General features: G+C 48.8%; 1 long non-coding RNA gene across 2 annotated transcripts; it reads left to right on the forward strand.

Annotated features, from left to right (window-relative positions):
- Nucleotides 1–51: 51 nt before the first annotated feature.
- On the forward strand, nt 52–14,174 carry LOC125755854 (uncharacterized). 2 transcript variants are annotated; one of them, XR_007413298.1, is made up of 3 exons: nt 52–157; nt 9,757–9,997; nt 13,628–14,174. It is a non-coding gene; the product is annotated as an uncharacterized LOC125755854 (long non-coding RNA). The 2 variants fall into 2 exon arrangements; XR_007413299.1 differs by having other exon boundaries at nt 13,651–14,174.
- Nucleotides 14,175–20,006: the final 5,832 nt, after the last annotated feature.

Raw genomic sequence — 20,006 nt, forward strand, 5'->3', positions numbered from 1 at the left:
TGCGGGGCGGTGCCGGGGGCGGTACCAGGAGGCCCCGCCCCCTTAGAGTCCGGGACCGCCCCAGCCCGCAGCCGCGGAAGCGCACCTGGGAGTGCACCTGCCGGGACTTCCTCAGTTCCTGGACGGGACCTGCTACGCTCCTTCCCACAACACACAGGTCAGGCCACTCGATTAGAAGGCGCCACCTGGTGAGGCTTGGGTCCCAAATAAACCTGTGGAAGCCCAAGCATCCTTGGCTTTCCCAACCCCAGCTCAGGCTGGACGATGAGAAAGGAGGGAGCGTTCGGCACCCTGAGCTGGCCCCCTTCAGGCCTCCTCTGCTTTGCCTTTAACGCACCGTGAGGAGGGGCCGGGGTTGTACCCATTTTCCAGGTAAGGACTGGGGGCTCCCCCCCAAGTTAGGCAGCTGGTGGTGAGTGTCAGAACCCGGCCTCGAACCTCGAACCCAGCCTTTTTGCATCTTCATCCAGGCCCTTTAGAAGGTAAAGGTGAGGTGAGCTGGGGAATCCCTGTGAAGTGGGGGAATTGAAGCTTTTTGGCCTCTGAGGGCTGAGCCGGGGTCAGGCTGCGGGGTGGTGGTGTCAGGAGCCCAGGAAGGCGAAAGGGAAGGGGAGGGACACGGAGGTGGAGCTCCCAGTACAAGTGGCACACTCGTACATATGTGCTAACTGAGCCCAGAGAGAATACAGGGTTCCACATAGCAAGGAAGAGGTGCACCCCAGGTCTGCCTCCTAAGCCCACCCTCTTTCTGTGGGTGGGGTGGGTTTTGTGTCTAATCCCAATTCTCCTGGCCTCCTTTGTATGTCTTCTAGCTCTCCTCGCCTTCTGTCCCATCCCTAATCTCTCCCGTGTTTCCTGAGTTACAACCTTCCCAGCCTTGATAACTCCCCTCCCTGCCTGGAGGCTCTGGGCCAACTCCCTTCCTTCAGTGGGGTCACATTTCCTAGGAGTCAGTCCTGGAGATGGCTAAGTACCAGGGGGTGGGGGTGGGCCTCCCTGGACTCTGAGCTGCTGAGACCAGTTTGGGCCATGTTCTAGCCTAATCTCTGCTCCCCAGAGCTTGGGTATTGTCCAACTGGCAGCCTAGGGCCATTCATCTTGCCTGTGGCCGGTGGCTCTGACAGGCCTCTTGACTCCTTAGACAGGGCCTGGAGGCTGTGAGTGAATGATAGTCATTGGGGTCCCTGGGCTCATCATCTGTGTAGATGGGATGGGGAGCAATAGGGGTGGCTGGGGATGCTCATCCCTGGCCCCTCAGCTGGGTTGGCCATAGTCCAAGCACAGGGATTTTGGAAGGAGGAGCTGGCAACTGGGATCTTTCCCCTTCGAGGTTGCCATGAATCCAACAGAATTGGAACTTGGCCATCAACCAACTTGTATGTGACCTGGGCAAGTCTCTGTACCCTGTGTCTTCTACACAGAATGTAGAGATGATTTTACATTCCCTTCTTCTCAGGGACATAAAGGCTGGCTATTAGGAGAGGAGTGTATCAGGATTGGGGGAACCTTACAACCTGGCCCAATTGTTATTTTTCTCTGGGGCCACTGGCTCCTGCTCTAGATAAAAGAGAGTCCCTTCCTTTACGCTTTACTCTTACCCCAGCATACCCTGAGTGCTGAGAAACTGGATGTGCCCAGAACCAGCCCTGCATCCCCACTTGCCCACTCCAGCCCCTTCTCCACTTAGTAGTCAGAGTGAACTCTGTACAGTTTCTATCTGCTCCTGTCCCTCCCCTGCTCAAAACTTTTCTATAGCTCCTTGGTGCTCCAGAAGAAAGTCCAACCTCCACATGTGACTATCACAATCCATCTCTGCCCCCTGTACTCCTTCACTGTGCCTCTTCCCCATCACACTCCATAGCCCAGCCGGTAGCCAGAATGAACATCTGGTTCACACCCCCCGGGCCTTTACACATGCTATTCCCTTTGCCTAGGAACAGGCAGGAGCCCTGTCTGCTAAGTCCTTTGTGGCTCATTTCTACTTATCCTTCAGGTCCCAGGTTAAATCTTTTAGGATGTCTTCCCTGCCCCTGACAATAATCTGTTTCAGGAACCCCAGACCTCTATAAATGCTGGGGAACAGTCTGCCTGTCCACCCCTCCTTCCCATACCCCCCCCCACACACACACTAGGGCCAGGGCCCGATGGAGTGAGTGCTTGTGTTTATTGAAGGACTGATCCAATGGATCTAGACACACCCAGACAGACACCTTGTGACTCTAACGTTGGGGGTGTGTGTGTGTGCTTGGGGGCCTGATATGGGAGGGGACAGAGAATTCTGCTTAGTGGGCCCCCATACTTGACCCCCACATCATGGCCACAGGAGGGTGAAACAACTACTTGCTAACCTGTTTCCAGCTTCTTCTATTCCTCTCCCCACCTGTCCCCACCTGTCACAGAGGCAGCTCCAGAAGCCAGGAGCTAGAGGCAGCTGATAGAATGGCCTCCCCATTCCAGGCCCCCCTCTATCACCACCAAGCATAGGCATCCAAGTGACCATGTCCCTGTTCGTGACCTTGGCTCCCCTCTTGGGTAAAGTTGGGCTTCTTACCCCAGTTAAGAGAGAATGGTCGTGCATATCTGGGACATGCCTGGCTGGGAGCAGGTGAGCAGGTGCTCAGTAAATACCTATTTGTATTAGGGGAAACCAAGAACCAGAGAGGGCAAGGGACCTGTGGTCACACAGCAAATCGATAGCATAGCTAAGCCTCCACTTTTATTCACACAGCCCACCCCCCATCTCTTTCTCCAAGCTTAAAAATATTTTTACCTCTATGTGACATGACAGTGAGTGCTAGCGTGTGCAGAGTTTCTTTTAGGGGGAGATGGAGTATTCTAAAATTATGGTGATGGTTGCACAATTGTGTGAGTGTTCTGAAAACAATTAAGTCATATACTTTAAATGAGTGAATGGTATGGAGTGTGAATTACACCCCAATAAACTGTTATTTTAAAAAGCACTCTAGTGTGCAAGAAAAAGTGCCAGACAGAACTGCCTCTTAGTAGCTCTTAGTAGCTGCATATATTTCTTGAGCCCAGTCCCCTTCCTCTGTGACTTGGATCCTATTCCCCACTCTGCCTTCCTCCCAGCAATTTGTAGGATCAAATGAAAAAGTTGAGTTGTAATATTCCCGGAGTTGATGCCAGTATTGACAGCATGGCCATTTCTATAAAAATGAATCTCTCATGCTCCAAGATGACTGGATGAAGAAATGAACAAATACTTTACCAAAGAGGAAAAACAAAGTGAAAAATACATAGGGAAAAACGTTCCTCCTCAGTTTTAATCATAGGAGTGAAAACAGAACAACTTTGAGGTATCATTTTAAAATGGTAAAACTTGGGTGTCTGGGTGGCTCAGATGGTTAGGCGTCTGCCTTTGGCTCAGGTCATGATCTACAGTCCTGAGATAGAGCCCCAAATTGAGCCCCACATCAGGCTCCCAGCTCTAGTGGGGAGTCTGCTTCTCTCTCACACTCTGCCTCTCCCCCTGCTGTTTTTTTTCTTCCCCCCACCCCCTCTCTCTGTCAAATGAATAAATTTTAAAAAACCTTTAAAAACCGATATAAAACTGTGGTGGCAAAATTGTGGTAAAATCAATATATCCAAGTACTATTACACCATGTAAAAATAGCACGAGCCTCTTGGAAGTCAGTAGAGTAATATATTAAGAGCACCTAGAAATAACAAATGTTGGCAAGGATGTGGAGAAGAGGGAACACTTGTGCTCTGTTGATGGCAATGGAGATTGGTGCAGCCGCCGTGGAAAACAGTGTGGGAGTGCCTAAAAAACTAAAAAAAAAAAAAAAAATGGAACATGTGATCCAGCAATTTGGCTTCTGGGTATTTATCTGAAGAAAAAGAAAACACTAACTGGACAAGATACCTGCATTCCCACATATTCACTGCAGTATTACTTACAATATTACAAGTCATGGAAACAATCTAAGTGTCCATTGACAGATGAATGATAAAGAAGATGTGTATATATTAATGTATTTATATTTATGAAATATTATTCAGTCATCAAAAAGAATGCAATCTTGCCATTCGTGACAACATGGATGGAACTTGTTAGATACAGAAAAACAAATATCATCTCACTTATCTAAAAACAATCTAAAACAGTCTAAAAACAAAAGCAAACCAAACCACCGAGCTCATAGACACAGAGAACAGATTGGTTGTTGCCAGAGCTGGTAGGTGGGGGATGGGCAAAATGGGTGAAGGAAATCAAAAGGTACAAACTTCCAGGGAAGGAAATCAGAAGGTACAAACTTCCAGTACAGGCCGGGTGCCTGGAGCTGCAACAGCTAGATTGTGACCATGAGGCCGCAAGCATGTCGAAAGGCAACCTATTATGGATGATAGGAAGAGCAAGATTGAAATACTGTGGGTCTATGACATCTTTGTGCTGCTTCCCAGCCTAGAGACCATCTACTGCCAGCCTTTTGTTATATAAGGAAAATAAGCCCCCATTTATTTAAAGCACTGTTGTTAGTTGCAGCTGAGAGCATTCTCAACTGGCACATGAACAAAGACGTGAAAATACACTGGGTGGCCTATAAGACTTGGAGGCAGAAAAACTGGGATTCAAATCCCATTTCTCCTGCTCTGTTATTGTACCTGTGATTTCAGGCAAGCCATTTTGCCACTGAGCCTCAATTTCCTCCCGCAATAAAATGAAGCTAATGATACCTACCTGTTGGGCTTTTCAAGGCTAGAATGACATGGCAGATTTGGAAGTGCTTAGTGAACAGCAAAGTGAGAGTTGGGTTCAGTCTTATCCAACTAAAAGTCCGAACTAATACAAAAACAACAAATGAGCTACTGTGTCAGGAAGGGGAATTGGTTGTGAATTATTTTTCTTTTTTATCCTTTCTCTCTCTCTCTCTCTCTCTCCTCTCTCTCTCTCTTTTTGTTCCAGATATTTTCCAAGGCTGCTCTGGCTCTCTCTCTCCTGGGCAGTGACCCCACCTTGGAGTGGAAAGGTCTAGACCTGAGACAGAGGGCTGTTTCTGGGTCCTGTGTGAAGGTGGCAGTAGGTGAAGGTGGCAGTAGGTGGAGCTCGAGGCTCATGGCAGAGCTGGACCAGGGTGCCGGACTCTTCACCTGGTCCTGGCAGGCGGGCGGGCACTGGGGAGCTCAGCATCAGCGGCTGTGACTCGAGGTAAAAATAATCAGGGAAGGACAGCTGCTTCCTTGTCAGCAACCAAGAGGGAAATAAAGCTCATGTCCCCTCCAGCGAAAACCTGCTCTTGTCCCTTGGCTCCTGCCACCAACTGCTCGACGTCTGCGTGCCAATCCAATTTGAACGCCTGCGATTCACCCCAGAGAGGGCTTATTTTAACTTCATCAAACGCAGAGAAAAATATCCAGGCTGGAGTCAATAGGAGGGAGGAGCAGCTGCTTGGGGGCCCAGGCCAGGAATGGGGTTCAGGGCTTCTGCCCCTCCAGTGGCTGGGCTTGGGGTCCCCTCCTCATAATCTGGTTCAACAATTTGACTGTGTGGTTAATTCTACCAAGGCCCAGTGAGCATCCAGCGGGTGTTCCCTCAAATCAAGGTGTAAGTTAAAGACTCAACCTGGAAGTTCCTCTCTGAAGTCCTCAACCTCCTCTCCTGTCCCTTCTCTTCTCCAGCGCCCTCTCTGGGGCTGCACCAGGCTTTGCATGAAGACCCAGGTTGATGTGTCCTCTCACACTTTATGCCTTTGCAAGCTGCGCCTTCTGCCTTGACTGCCTTTCCTGTTTCTGTGCCTGGTGGATGTCCACAAGTTCTAGAGAGTTCCTAGGCATGCCTCAAGACTCAGGAATGTACCACTGGCGGCTTCCCCACCCCTCCAGGACGACTGAGTTGTTTTCTTGGGTCCCTGCAGGATTTAGTTCATCCTTCCATTTTTTTTTTTTTAAGATTTCATTTATTTGTTCATAGAGACAGAGAGAGAGAGAGAGAGAGAGGCAGAGACGAAGGCAGAGGGTGGAGCAGGCTCCATGCGAGGAGCCCGATGTGGGACTCCATCCCGGGTCTCCGGGATCATACCCCGGGCTGCAGATGGTGCCAAACCTCTGCGCCACCAGGGCTGCCCCCATCCTTCCATTTTAACAAGGAATTGGAGTGTCTCCCTGCCTGCCTTCCTCACCCCTCTATCCCTCTCTCCTTCTCTTGTTTCTGACAAATCCACTGAGCCTCTCCGCCAGGGCCCATGCTGGCTGCTTGGGGGCAGATGAGGATCCCAGCCAGCCCCTGCCCTCAAGTGGCATCGGCGTGGATGGCTGTCAGCACGAGGAGAGGTGATCTGTGGGCTGTGGGGACAGGGCAGCAGTACAGCCGTCCAGGAAGAGCTGCCTCCAAATGACAAAGTGAAGAATAGCATTTGTTTTTCTTTTTTTCCTCCTTTTTTAAATCAAGGGATAAGCACAAGAGACATTGCTGACTTCCACTCCAATTATTGGAGACTCACATTTTTAGTTTATTCATTTCTCTAAATTTCAAGTGATCATACATATCAAATAAAGAGTAAATTGAATAAAAAATATAAATTGAGCTAATAATAAAAGACATTTTAAAAAGATTTTTTAAATTTATTTATTCATGAGAGACAGAGAGAGAGAGAGAGAGGCAGAGACAGGGGCAGAGGGAGAAACAGGTTCCATGCAGGGAGCCTGATGTGGGACTCGATCCAGGGTCTCCAGGATCATGCCCTGGGCTAAAGGCGGCGCTAAACCGCTGAGCCACCCGGGCTGCCCTAAAAGACATTTTATAATTAAGGTTTACTTCTTCTTGGTTTAGTCTCTAAGCCCTGCTCCCCAGAGGGGTGTTTATTCAGCCTTTGAGGTTAGGTTAGGTTAGGATAGAGCAGAGTGTCCTGCATCCCCCTGCCTCCCTGCTTTGGTATAGGACCCCAGGAGTTGTTGATCTGTGACCCCCATGGCCATGCCTGGGGGAGTCAGCCCTGTAGGGGCAGGGCCCTGGGCTGCATAGAGGAGAGGTTGTCTGTTTTGCATGTTTGGTAATTCGGAATATCTGAAAGATTAATTGTTTCTTAGGCCTCACTGGAATGTCCTGACATCCAGGAGAGTATGTCAGCACATCCCAGGCTCAGTCTTTGCCAGGGGGCCAAGGTGTGTGTGTGTGTGTGTGTGTGTGTGTGTGTGTGTGCACATGCACTGCTGAGGTAGGCCTTTTGGAGGTTGGGTAGATGGGGTGAGAGGCAGAAGATGGGATCCTAGGTGTGTGTGGGGTTGGCAGGGAGGGAGCGATGACAGGCCAGCAGATAAAAATGAGGGAATTGGTATGGGGGCTCAGAAAGGTGAAGCAACTTACCTAAGGCCACACGGATGGAAGGGCTTTGACTTCAACACTGACTCCAACATTCACATTCATCTTCCATGAGTAACTGGCAGGGCTAGCTTGAGACTCGATCCCTGGGGTTGACCTTGGAGTCCTCCACACCCTTGTCCTCCTGACCTCACACACTGTGGCCTCCAGATGAACCTCCTTGCAAGAGGTCAGACCAACCTCAGCGGGTTCCTTCCTGATCTCCACTGCATGGGAAAGTTGTTCTGTTAGTGTGGAGATTGGCCAGCCTGGGAGTCAGGTGACCTGGGATTCCCTACACACTAGCTGTAGTGGGCACCTATCAATCACTTCCTTATGTGTTGGCACATCCACTTCTTTGGGGGACTCTTCCTCCCCCACCATTCATGTGACCCCACTCTGGCTGCCTCTCCTCAAAAGCAAGCAAACAAAAAAGTAGAACACGCCAACAGTGGGCTCGAGCCATGGTTTGGCCATTTCTCTGGTCATGTGTGTGTGTGACACCAGCTATGCCATTCAGAGCTCTGCCCTAGATGTCTGGTGAAGTAAAGGGAGCAGGGGTCCCGACTCTGAGGTTTCTGAGTAGGAATGATGTGAAATAAGAACTGCTTGTGGCCAGGTATCATGGAGTTAAGTTTAGCTGCATCTCACAAAAATTCCAAACCAGAGAAGTTTAAACGTGCAAGGTTTTGTTTGTTTATCATGGAAGAGAAGTCTGGTGGTGCCCAGTACAGGGCTCATATTGCTGTCATGAATATCCAGCCTGTGGTCATAGCCCAGGATGGTTGCCAGAGCTCTCCAGCCATTGCACCCATGTTTTAGGCAACAAGAAGGAGGAAAGTGGGGAAGGGCAAAAGAAGTGCTCCTTCCAGCTCAGTCAGCTTGCCTTCCCATAGGCAACCTTACCCAAAGGGCCATAGAACACTTCCATTTGTATATTACTGGGCACAAGGGAGAAATGTGATTTATCACCTGGGAACTCTACTGTCCAAATAAAACCAAGATTTCATCTCTGTCACGGGCTGCATTTCATGTCATATCTGTATGCAATGGAAAGGAATAAAGTCAAGACAAAAGGAGGGTGATTATGAGTTGGGAGACGGAAAGGAACAAACACACAGAGAGGGAGGGAGGAAGGGAGGAAGGGAGAGACAGTGAGACACGGAGGCAGAGAGGCAGATGCAGATGAGGACCACCCTGGCCTCCCCGGGCCCCTGCATCAACACATGCTCCTTCTTCTCAGGTCAGGTGGAACTGAGTTTCTGTCATTTGTAAATGGAGGAGTGTGCTGACCCTGGACAAGGATTTATCTTTTCTGAGCCTTGATTTTTTTCTTCTTCTGAGAAATGGGGATCCTGTTGCCCACCAGGTGGAGCTGTAACAGAGACTAATGAGGACAATATCGGCCAAGCAAGGCTCAGAGAGCAAAGCCCTGACCAAGTAGCATGGTGACCTTGGTCAGACAGACCTGCTGTTTCTCCTGGTCCCTCCTCCTGTCCAGCTCCAGCCACTCTGCTCCACCGTTGCTGAGGGTTTATGCGGAAACTGCATCACATCTGCCCCGGGAGCTGGCCAGGCTCAGACAAGTTTTCTGCACACCTGAGTGGTGGGTGTCCAAACCTTGGAGAGAAGTGCCAGGAGCAGAGAAAAAGCCACTGCCACCTTGTCGTAGGGGCATTGTCTGAAGCGTGGGTCAGATCCTGATGTCCACAGTGCCAGGCTGCCAGGCAACGGGGAATCCACTTTCAGGTTGGATGCTGTGGTCAACCTGGTCCAGGCCCCTTTTCTGCTTTCTGAGAACAGCACCTGATTTGGGGGGAGCTCCCTTCTCTGGTTAGCCCCTGTGGTTTTGGGAGGGGCTGACTCTGCTCCATTCTCCGTGGGTGGTGTATTTGTCTTCTATTGCTGCTCCAGCAAGTTACACAAATTTAGCAGCTCAGAACGACACAAATCAGTGATCTCACAAGTCTGTAGTTCAGAAATCTGGGTTGGCTCAACTGGCTCCTCTGCTCTGAGTCTCACAAAGCCAAAATCAAGGTGTTGGCTGGGCTGTGTGTTTTTCTGGAGGTTATGTAGGTAAATCACTTGCATGCCCTTTCTGGGTGTTAACCAGATTCTGTTCTTGTGGGTGTGGGACTGAGGTCCCCATTTCCTTGCAGGCTGTCATCAGAGGCTGGGCTTTGTCCTACAGGCTGCCGGCAGTCCTTATGCTTCTCACACAGGCAGGGCAAATCCTTTTCCTGCTTCATGTCTTGCCAACTTCCCTTTCCTTGTCCTCTTTGTCCTCCTCTTCTGTGTTCCTCTTCTCTCCCATCTCCTTTCTACTACCTCTGCTTCCCCCTTCTGCTTTTAAGGGTTCCTTGTGGTTACACTGGGCCACCTGAATAATCCAGTGTGATTTTTTTTTTTTTAAGATTTTATTTATTTATCCATGACAGACACAGAGAGATGCAGAGAGAGAGGCAGAGACACAGGGAGAAGGAGAAACAGGCTCCATGCAGGGAGCCCGACGCAGGACTTGATCCCGGGTCTCCAGAATCACACCCTGGGCTGAAGGCGGCGCTAAACCGCTGAGCCACCCAGGCTGCCCTCCAGTGTGATCTTAAAGTCAGCTGATGAATGGCCTTAATTACATCTGCAGAGTCTACACATCCGGGAAACAGAACCAAGTGGAGATATGTATGTGTATATGTATATGTGTAATATGGAGAGAAAGACGGAGACAGAAGGACATATTTTTTTTTATTTATTTATTTTTAAGAATTGGCTTGTAGAGGATATAGAGGCTTGGTTAAGTCCAAGATCTGCAGGGCAGGCTGGCAGGCTGGAGTCCCAGGAAAGAGTCGTAATTCAAGTCCAAAGGTAGTCTGCTGGCACATTTCTTTCTTGCTTTGGGGAGGTCAGTCTTTTGTTCTATCAGGCCCTTCACTTGATTGGCTTGATAGAGGCTCACCCACATTACTAAGGGAAACCTGTTTCATTCAAAGTCCACTGCCTTAAATGTGAATCCCGTCCACAAGCACCCTTACAAAAACATCCCCAAAAATGTTTTATCCAAAATCTGGGTAAATGTTGACACATACTGGACCCTAGTAGACACTGAGCATGGGACATCCAGTAACTATGGGATTGAGCTATGTGTTGTGAGCCGGTATTTCTGATCCTTCAAGCCATAAGGTCAGGTTGGGCACAGCAGCACCTCATCCATCACAAATGAAAATAGTGCATTGGTGTTTGGGCCCAACCAGGTCCAGAGGACAGAGTTCTATGACTCTGAGGCCCAGGGCTGGATGTCACCAGATCTACTGTAGATACTTCTCCCTCTATTCACTCTTCAGGCCTCAACTCCCAGGCTCCTGCCTCCTTCTTGTAAGGGCCCTGTGATGACACTGGACTCACCTGATAATCTAGGATAATCTAGGATAAACCTCCCATTTCAAGATCCTTAACTTTATCACATCTGCAGAGTCCCTCTGACCACATCAGGTACCTCTTCACAGGTTCCGGGGATTTGGGTGGTGGCATCTTTGAGGGGCCGTTACTAGGCCCACCACACTCATTTGTCAGTCTCACTCATGCACCCAGGGGTCAGGGAGCAGCCAGAGCTCCGCTGGAGATGGTAAGAGCTCCTCATCAGGGGAAGTCAGAGGCTTCTGTGCCTTGCCCCAATACCAGGCCCTCTCGCTGCAGCTTTACTCCGCTTGATCTTGAGGCCTGGCTGCTGCCCTACTCTGGGATGTGGCCATACACATGTGGGTCACAGGGCTCCGGACTCTCAGCTGGAGGCTGAAATAAACATAGTCACCTGATCCGGCGATGCTTGCAGAGCATCTGTTATGTGCCTGGCACTTCGTTGGCTTTTGCCAATCTGCGGGCTGGGCTTCTTATGTTCTTTGTGGGCATGGGAGGCCCAGAGAAGACAAGTGGCTTGCCCAAGGTCACACAGAGTGGAAGGAGCAGATTGGAAATGAGGTCCTGGGGACTCAGATGCTGCCTCCTCTGTCTTCATGAAGCCGTAGATGGGACTCAAGGATGGCAGCCTCTTCTCATCTCAAGTCATTTTTCCTGGGCCCCAAAATTAGAGTCCTAGCTCAGTTTCCTCTGAATTCAGCAGGAGGCAGATGGTGGCCCTTGGGAACAGAAGACATTAGGTTTCCGGTGATGGGGGTCCCCTGCCACCTTCCCCCCAAACTGCTGTCACCTTTTAATAGATTTCTCAGGGAATGAGTAATAGTGATTTGTTGCTGGTGCTGGCTTGGCATTCAGCGGGAAGTCCCTGCAGGCCTGGAAGGTCAGCATGGAGCCACTCAAAGGCGACCGCTGGAGGAAGATAGTGGGTCAGGGCTGGCCGCTTAACACAGCTGTGCTGCCAATTACCGCCCGGCCTGCTTCCTGCCGCAGACATGCCCAGGGCCAGGGCTTTGAACCCTTGCAAGGAGGCCAGCTTCCAGTAAACAACCCAGGGCAGCGGGCAGATTGACAGCAGAAATGCAGGAGGCTGGCCAGCCACTGGTGTTGCTCACTGCTCCTACTGGCAGATGGACAGGACCACAGTCCCCCAAGGGGTTCCCCCAGCCGGGGACTCAGGGGGCCATCAGAGCATCTGAGCCTCACTGCTGGGTAGACAGGCTCCTGCCATGTCCAGGAGGATTTCTAGGCCATAGTTTCTGGGCCACCGAAGATGATTTTTTCTGGGTAGAGAAATGAGCCTGATCTGGGTGGGACCCCTTCCCAGTCACCAGCCTGGGAGCAGGGATTTGAAGAAAGAACCTGCAGAGGGACAGCAGTGTCCTGCTTGTTTCTCTCTCCCCAGGAAAGCCTGAGAAATATTTGGGGATACACTGGTGGCACTACCAGGCTTTCCACCACCATTTTATTTGGCAATTAAAAGAAAGGAAGTGTGCTCACTGCATGATTCTATTTATGTGAAGTTCTAGAATGTTTGGGTATTAGAAAGTGATGGCCTCTATGAGGGACCGACTGGAAGTAGCATGAGAGAACTTTCTGGGGGTGGTGGAAACGTTCATATCCTGGTTGGGGTGCTGGTTACACATTTATCAAAACCCATCCAGCTCTTTCCTTCAAATCTATTTATTTTACTGGATGCACACTGCACTTCAACAAGGAAAAAAAAAGGTAAGACAAAGAAGAAGAGGGGGATGTAGAGGCTTAGGGAGAACCTGGAGACCTGTGCATTCATGCACACACATGCACACAGACCTACTGACACACACACTCTTGCAGGCACACATACGCTTTTTTCTTTCTAAAATCAGAGCATTATTCCCTCCTTTTCCTCAGAGAAGTTGCAAAAGAACACAGATTTTTCTTCATCTTTGTATATAATTAATATTTTTCCATGTGCCAGCAGTAAATAGATGGGATAAAAAATTAGTTACCCAAGCAGGCTGGTGCCCTTCTCCTAAGCAGCCAGCTCAAGGCAACTGGCCCTATCCCCTAGGGTAGGGCCATTAATTAAATCATGGGCTGTTGATGCTTCTGAGAGTGACCTCCAGGTGCTCAGCAGCCCCTGTTGCTGTACGCATGGGTCCAGAGGTGAATGGCTGTTTCTGTGCCCATGAGGCTGATGGACATAGCAAGTGCTCCACTGATATATCCCATCATGCCAGAAAACAAAGAGGTACTCAAAGTGATGGGGAGCCAGTTGGAAAGGGCTCCAATGGCCAAATTTGGAACAGTGGAAGATCAAAACGATGAATAATGTGGATGGATTATGACACATAGAATTTTTTAAAAAAAATCCTTAAATTTGAAAAAAAATAATTTAAAAAACCAGAGAAGACAGGATAAAGGAAAGGGGTTCCTTACAGAAGAGTGTCAACTCGGGGGGGGGGACGCACCTGGTGGCTCAGTCAGTTGAGCGGCCAACTATTGGTTTTAGCTCAGGTCATGATCTCAAGGTTTTTGTGATGGGACCTTTTAAGATTTACTCTCTAAGCAGCTTTCAAGTATAGTATACAGTATTGCCAACTATAGTCACCATGCTGTGTATTACATCCCCAGAACTTATTTATCTTTTTTTTGTGGTTGGCATAGAATGCCATTGGTTTCAAATATTAGTTTCAAGTGTACAATCAATTAATTTGACAATTCTATACATTACCCAATGCTCACCAATGTAAGTGTAGTCACCCTCTGTTACTATTTGATATTGTTATATTATGTACTCTATTCTCTAAGCTGGACTTTTCATCTCTCTATGACCTATTTTTATTTTGTAACTATAGGTTTGTATTTCTTAATCCCCATCACCTATTTATTTATTTTTATTTTTTATTTCTTTTAAAGATTTTATTTATTTATTCATTCAGAGAGAGCGAAGAGAGAGGCAGAGACACAGGCGGAGGGAGAAGCAGGCTCCATGCAGGGAGCCCGACGTGGAACTCCATCCCGGGTCTCCAGGATCACACCCCAGGCTGCAGGCGGCGCTAAACCGCTGCGCCACCGGGGCTGCCCCCCATCACCTATTTAAGTTATCCCCTCACACTCCTCTCCTCTGGCGACCATCAATTTGTTTTCTATATTTAAGAGTCTTGTTTTTGTCCTTGTTTTAATTTTTAGATTCTACATGTAAGTGAAATCATATGCTACTTGTCTTTCTCATCTGACTTATTTCACTTAGCATAATGCCCTTTAGGTTCATCCATGTTGTCATAAATGGCAAGATTTCATTCTTTTTTATGCATGAGTAATATTCCATTGAATATATATATGCTACATCTTCTTTATCCATTCATCTATTGGCTGACACTTGGGCTGCCTCTGTATCTTGGCTATTGTGTGTAATGCTGCAATAAACATAGAGATGCAATAAACAAAAAGATGTATCTTTGAATTACTGTATTCATTTTATTTGGTTGAATACCTAGTAGCGGAATTATTGGATCATATGATATTTCTAGGTATTGTGGTTTTATAGGAGCATGCCCTTGTTTTTAGGAGAATCCTGCCAAAATATTTCGGGGACAACTGAATTCAGTGTATGATACTTGACTGGTCCTAGATCACAAAAATCATAATGGATTTTTTTTAATTTTAAAAAAATTTTAAGTAATCTCTCTGCCCAACATGGGGCTCAAACTCACGGCCCCAAGATCAAGAGTCCCATGCTCTACTTACTGGGTCAGTCAGGTACCCCCATAATGGTTTCTCATAATGGAGAAATTTGAAAGGACTGAATATTTAATAGCAATGCTGAATCCATACAATGGTGTTGTGTTATGTAGGAGATTGCCCTTGTTTTTAGGAGATTCATCCTCTAGTATTTAGGGGTGGAGTATTGTGTAACTTTTTTTTTTTTTAAGATTTTTTATTTATTTGAGGTGGGGGAGGGAGAACAGGCACCTTTCCGAGCAGAGAGCCTTATGTGGGACTCAATCCCAGGACTCCGGGATCATGACCTGAGCTGAAGACAATCTTTTTTTTTCTTAAAGATTTTATTTATTTATTAATGAGAGACAGAGAGAGACATAGAATTGTCTGACATAGGCAGAGGGAGAAGCAGGCTCCTGGCAGGAAGCCCGAGGTGGGACTTGATCCCAGATCCTGGGATCATGCCTTGAGCCAAAGGCAGACGCTCAACCACTGAGCCACCCAGGAGTCCCTGAAGACAGACTCTTAAATGACTGAGCCACCCAGGCACCCCTGAAAACACATTTTTATTTTTTTATTTATTTATTTATTTTTATTTTTTTTAACTTTTATTTATTTATGATAGTCATACAGAGAGAGAGAGAGACAGAGACAGAGGCAGAGGGAGAAGCAGGCTCCATGCACCGGGAGCCCGACGTGGGATTCGATCCCGGGTCTCCAGGATCGCGCCCTGGGCCAAAGGCAGGCGCTAAACCGCTGCGCCACCCAGGGATCCCTGAAAACACATTTTTAATGGCCTTTTATATTTTGTCATAAAATATTCAGCCACTCTTCTGTTGTTTGACATTAAAGCAGTTTTCAGATTTTCATTATCATATTGCTATATACTACAATATACAGAATCCATTATAATATCTAATATGTGTAATCCATTATCCAATATATATCCAACATATAATACATTATAAAATTCAGTATAATCCATTATAAATAGTGGCACAATGAACATCTTTACACACCAATCTTTGTTTGAGGATATGAGTCCAAAGAAGGGAACTTGGGTATTAAGAGTTCTGAATGTTTCTGAGGATCTTGAACTAAAAAAAAAACCCAGCTTTACTGAAGTATTACCAATACACTAGAAAAAAAGTTGTGTAGGTTTAATATATACACTGTTGGGTGAGTTTGAACATATATACTCATACACCCATGATGCTATCACCGCAATCAAGGTAATAAATCTGTCACCTCCAATAGCTTCCATGTGTCCCTTTTTTTCTTACAGGTGTGTGTGTGCCATGAACACTTACCATGAGAGCTCCCCCCAGCAAATTTTGAAGTGCACAATACCATGTTGTGGACTTCAGGCACTATGTTGTACAGGATTCTGAACTATTTTGGCAAATGGCTTTTCAGAAAGCTTGTACCACTTTACACGCCTAATAGCAAACTCTGAAGGTGCTTATGTTGGCACATCATTGCTAACAGTATTATTTTTAGGAAAAATGTCTTTGCTAGATTTGGTAGTGATAACGGTGTTGTCAGTGAGAATGGTCCCATGGACGCATTTCAGCCTTTCACTTGCTTGACTGTCATTGTGACTCTCCCTCCATCTTCAGTCCTTTCTCCATCTTGGCGGCTGTGACATTATTCTCCTCTGGTCCCCACCTGCCTCCCTGCCTGTGCCTTCTCTCCTCATATATGCCTCATCTTTACTTGCCTGATAAATTATTGTCCCTGGCCTCTATTATTGTCCCTGGCCTCTGTCCTTGGCTCCCCTCTCTCCCTCTGCCCACCCTCCTGTGGCATCTTATCCACACTTGGGACTTGCACGGCCTTCGCAAGAACTGTTGCACCTCCCCCCAGCCCAGACCTCCAACGCGAGACGTCCCATATCAGAACCCACGTGGACTTTCCTGCCACTATCCATCCTGCCCCCCCAAGTTCCTAGTCCTTCTGAGTCTCAGGTCTGACACCAGATCATTGAGGAAGACAGCAAGCCTTCTGTGGCTCCCACAGTGACCTTAAGACAGGAGATTCTGAGCCAGCCTACAAGTCCCCCATAATTGGAGCTCACCCAGTTCACTACTCTCACCTCTCCCACCCCACCCCTGCCCTGCAGCCACACCTACCTATCTGCTCTTCTGCAGACCTGGCAAGCCCTATTGTTCCTTCATGCCTTTGTACAAGCTAAGCTGTCCTTCTATCTGGAAAGCTCTTCTCTCTGCTGTCTTCTTCAAAGATCTAGTGTCAGGTTCACCTCCACTAGGAAACCTGCCCTCAATGACCATGTACTCACTTATGTCTACCTGAATCTTCTGTAATGAAAACGATCCCACTTTCTGCAGCCCACCCTCCAGGCGCCCAAGTCTCAGCCTTGACTGTCCCTAACTGTGGCCTTTGGCCAGCCCCTAGTCTTTCTGAGTCTCAGTTTCTCTTTCAGTTCTTCCCCACTCAGGGCATCCCACTTGTGATTCCCACCCTCACGGGTTAGTATAAGAACCAGATATGTTGAAAGGAGAGGCCAGGGTTAGGAACAAATGGACAGGACAGGTTTGGATTCAAATTCTGTTTCTCTTGCCAACCAGCTGCATGACCTTGGGGCAGACACCTCCTCTCTCCCAACTGACAGTTCGCCACCCAAGAGCTAGAAATCTAATAGCAACCCTGAGTAGTTGGGAGGACTAATGGGGTTGTGGCATGTAAAGTGCTTAACAGAGCACCTGGTACGTGGGGAGCTCTCAGTGGGTGTTGATCATGGTGGTGAAACCAGGTAGAGAAAGGATTTGTAAATTCTAACATGGGAAGGTATTCTCATGATTTCCCAGTGACTTGCACAAGCCTCAGATATGGAAAAAGTTCCACTCCTGCTCACCATCAGCTGGGGTCACAAAACTCAGGGCTCAGCTCATTTTTCTGGGGTTAGGTAGTTACACACCCATCCCAGGCACTGCTTACAGCAATTGGGATTCTGTGGGTCTCATCGGGGCCCTCAGATCTGCTAAGTGCCCCAGGGGAGTGTAGAATAGATGGTGGGAATCCACACTGAGACACGGCCATGTGCTCCACTGTGCCCTCCCACCGAAGCTGTTTTCTGTGGCTGGGCAGCAAGGCTCAGCACCTGGGTGCTGTGCCAGGAGCCCTGGAGCCTGGAGCAGCTGCTCTAATTCATGTAAAGGAAGGCGCCCAGGTTTGCCCTGTCTATTTATAGCTTATTTATGAAGAAGGAAAAACAAGGGCCCAGTTGCCTTAGCAACGAGGAGCATCATGGGCTGCTTTCTCTGCAGTGGGAAATTGGCCAAGTCTCCTGGTGGGGGGCACCCCCTCCCTCCCCGCTATGTGTGTATGCTGACAGAGGTCAGAGGTGAACCTCCCAAGACCTGTCCCACACTGGATTCCCAGCAGCCAGTGTGGGGGAGAGTGCTTGCCAGGCACTTGGAAAATGCTCCCTGATGCAGGTGGCCGTGCACAGCTGAATGCTCTGTGGAAAGGCACACTCTGGTCTCTTGGTCTTGGTGCTAAACTCCTGTCCTCTGGGTACCCAGCCTGCTGCCTCAAACTCCCTTGGGAGCCTGGCTGTGCTCTGGCACTTAGGGCACTTAGTGCAGTGAACCAAAGGTATAGTTCCCAGACCGCGCCCCTTAAGGCTGTGATCTGGCACAGAGCATGGCACGGAGGAGGGGCTTAATAAAGAAATAAATAATGGATGAATGAAGTGCTTTAGTTTGCAGTGCATGTCCTTAGTATGCACAGGGCAAAGGAAACACTGTAATGTTCTCTCCTTTTACAGATCAGGGAGCAGATTCAGACAGACGAAGAGACCAGCCCCAATCACACTGCTAAGTAATATCCAGGCTGGATGAGGGTCCTTGAGGAGGAAGCTTGCTTTTGCTCTGGCAAAGTGCCAGGGAGCATGGGAACTTGGGTTCCCACTGGGCTGTAATTGTCGGAGGCCGGGGAAGTGGGAAGTGGTGCTGTGGCTGGCCTGGGGCTGAGAGGCCTGTGGTTTGAATTTTGACTCTGCCACTTATCAGCGGTGTGACCTTGAATTATTGACTTTGCCTCTCTGGGCCTCAGCTGCTTCATCTGTAAATCAAGGCAATGATGCCTGGGCCTTGGGGACTGGTAGCTTCCTGAGGGCGGGCACAGCACCTGTTTCTTGATCATCTGCTTTCCTGGTGTCAGCACAGTCTAGGTGCCTAGGATGATCATGAGCTCCTGTATATAGGGTAGATTGGGTGCTCTCAGGGAATTTTGGTTGTTACATTATTAGGGACCTGAGGCACAGAGAGCTTGGTGGTTCCCCTGAGATTACATGGCCAAATCCAGAGCAAGGTGGTGGCTTTCCTGGTCTGTGAGGTTTGTGGGCATTGTGGGGGATTAAGTGGGATGGTGTCCGGCCCCTGGGGAGGGCATTCTGGACAGGGCTGCAGTCCCAGGGGGCAGTGGTCATGTTAGACAGGGAGGCTAAGACAGGAGTCTCTGAGTACTGGGGACCTAGGGCTGCCCTCCAAACTGCTGGAGGTACAGCGGCTCTGTCCTAGGCTTAGTGGGGTTTGCTTGGCCCTGGGCTGGACTTCTCAAGGTCCAAGGCCAGGCCGCCTAGAGGCTCTCCGTCGCCCTCTGCTGGGCCCCGGCTGTCTGTGCTGGCCCACCTCCAGGGGCTCCAAGCCGGGCAATGCCACCTCTTCAGGGGTCTGGGTGTGAAAACCATACCTAAGAGATCCAGTGAAGAAGAGCAATGCCCCGGGACACACCGAGAGAGATCACAGATCATTTCCACATCCCTCCCTGGCTCCTCCAGCTCCCAATCAGACTCACGAGACACAGGTGGGCCTGCCACCATCCTCCGGCGGCCACACGCAGGCTGCTACACTGTCTTAGCTGCCACCACATGAGATTCATCACTGCTTCCTGAAAACCGTGTGTGCTCGGGGTGTTTTGTTGGTGTTGATTATTCCATGCCCCAAGCCTTGGCTCATCTGTCTGTCTTCCTGCCTTCTCATTTCATGAGCCCCGCACTCCGTCCTTCTGAGCCTCTAAGGCTTCGGCCACATCCACCCCACCCAGCCCCTAGCACACTGGGTTGTTAGTCTTTCTGGGAACTTCTCTTCTTCCCGCACTGTGAACACATGAGCTGTCTGCTGGGGCTGTCGTAACAAAGTACCGCAGCTGAGTGGCTTACACAACAGAAATAGAGTGTTTCACAGTGTTGGAGGCTAAAATCTGAAATCAAGGTGTTAGCAGGATTGGTTCCTTCCGAGGGCTGTTCCAGGCCTCTCGCCTGGTGGGTCTGGTGCTTTGCTGCCACTCATTGACGTTCCTTGGCATGGAGAAGCATCGTTCCATCTCTGCCTTCATGTCCACACAGCTCTCACTGCGTGAAGGTCTGTCTGCAGATTTCCCCTTTTTATAAGGACAATCATACTGAATTAGGAGCTACCGTAATGACCTCATTTTAACTTGATTGTCTCTGTAAAGGCCCAATCTCCAAATAAGGTTACATTCTGAGGTACTGGAGGTTGGGACTTCGACAAAAGAATTTTAGGGTGGCACAATTCAGCCTCTAACACGA

This window comes from Canis lupus, chromosome 9 (assembly GCF_003254725.2).
Source record: "Canis lupus dingo isolate Sandy chromosome 9, ASM325472v2, whole genome shotgun sequence".
Lineage (NCBI taxonomy): Eukaryota > Metazoa > Chordata > Mammalia > Carnivora > Canidae > Canis > Canis lupus.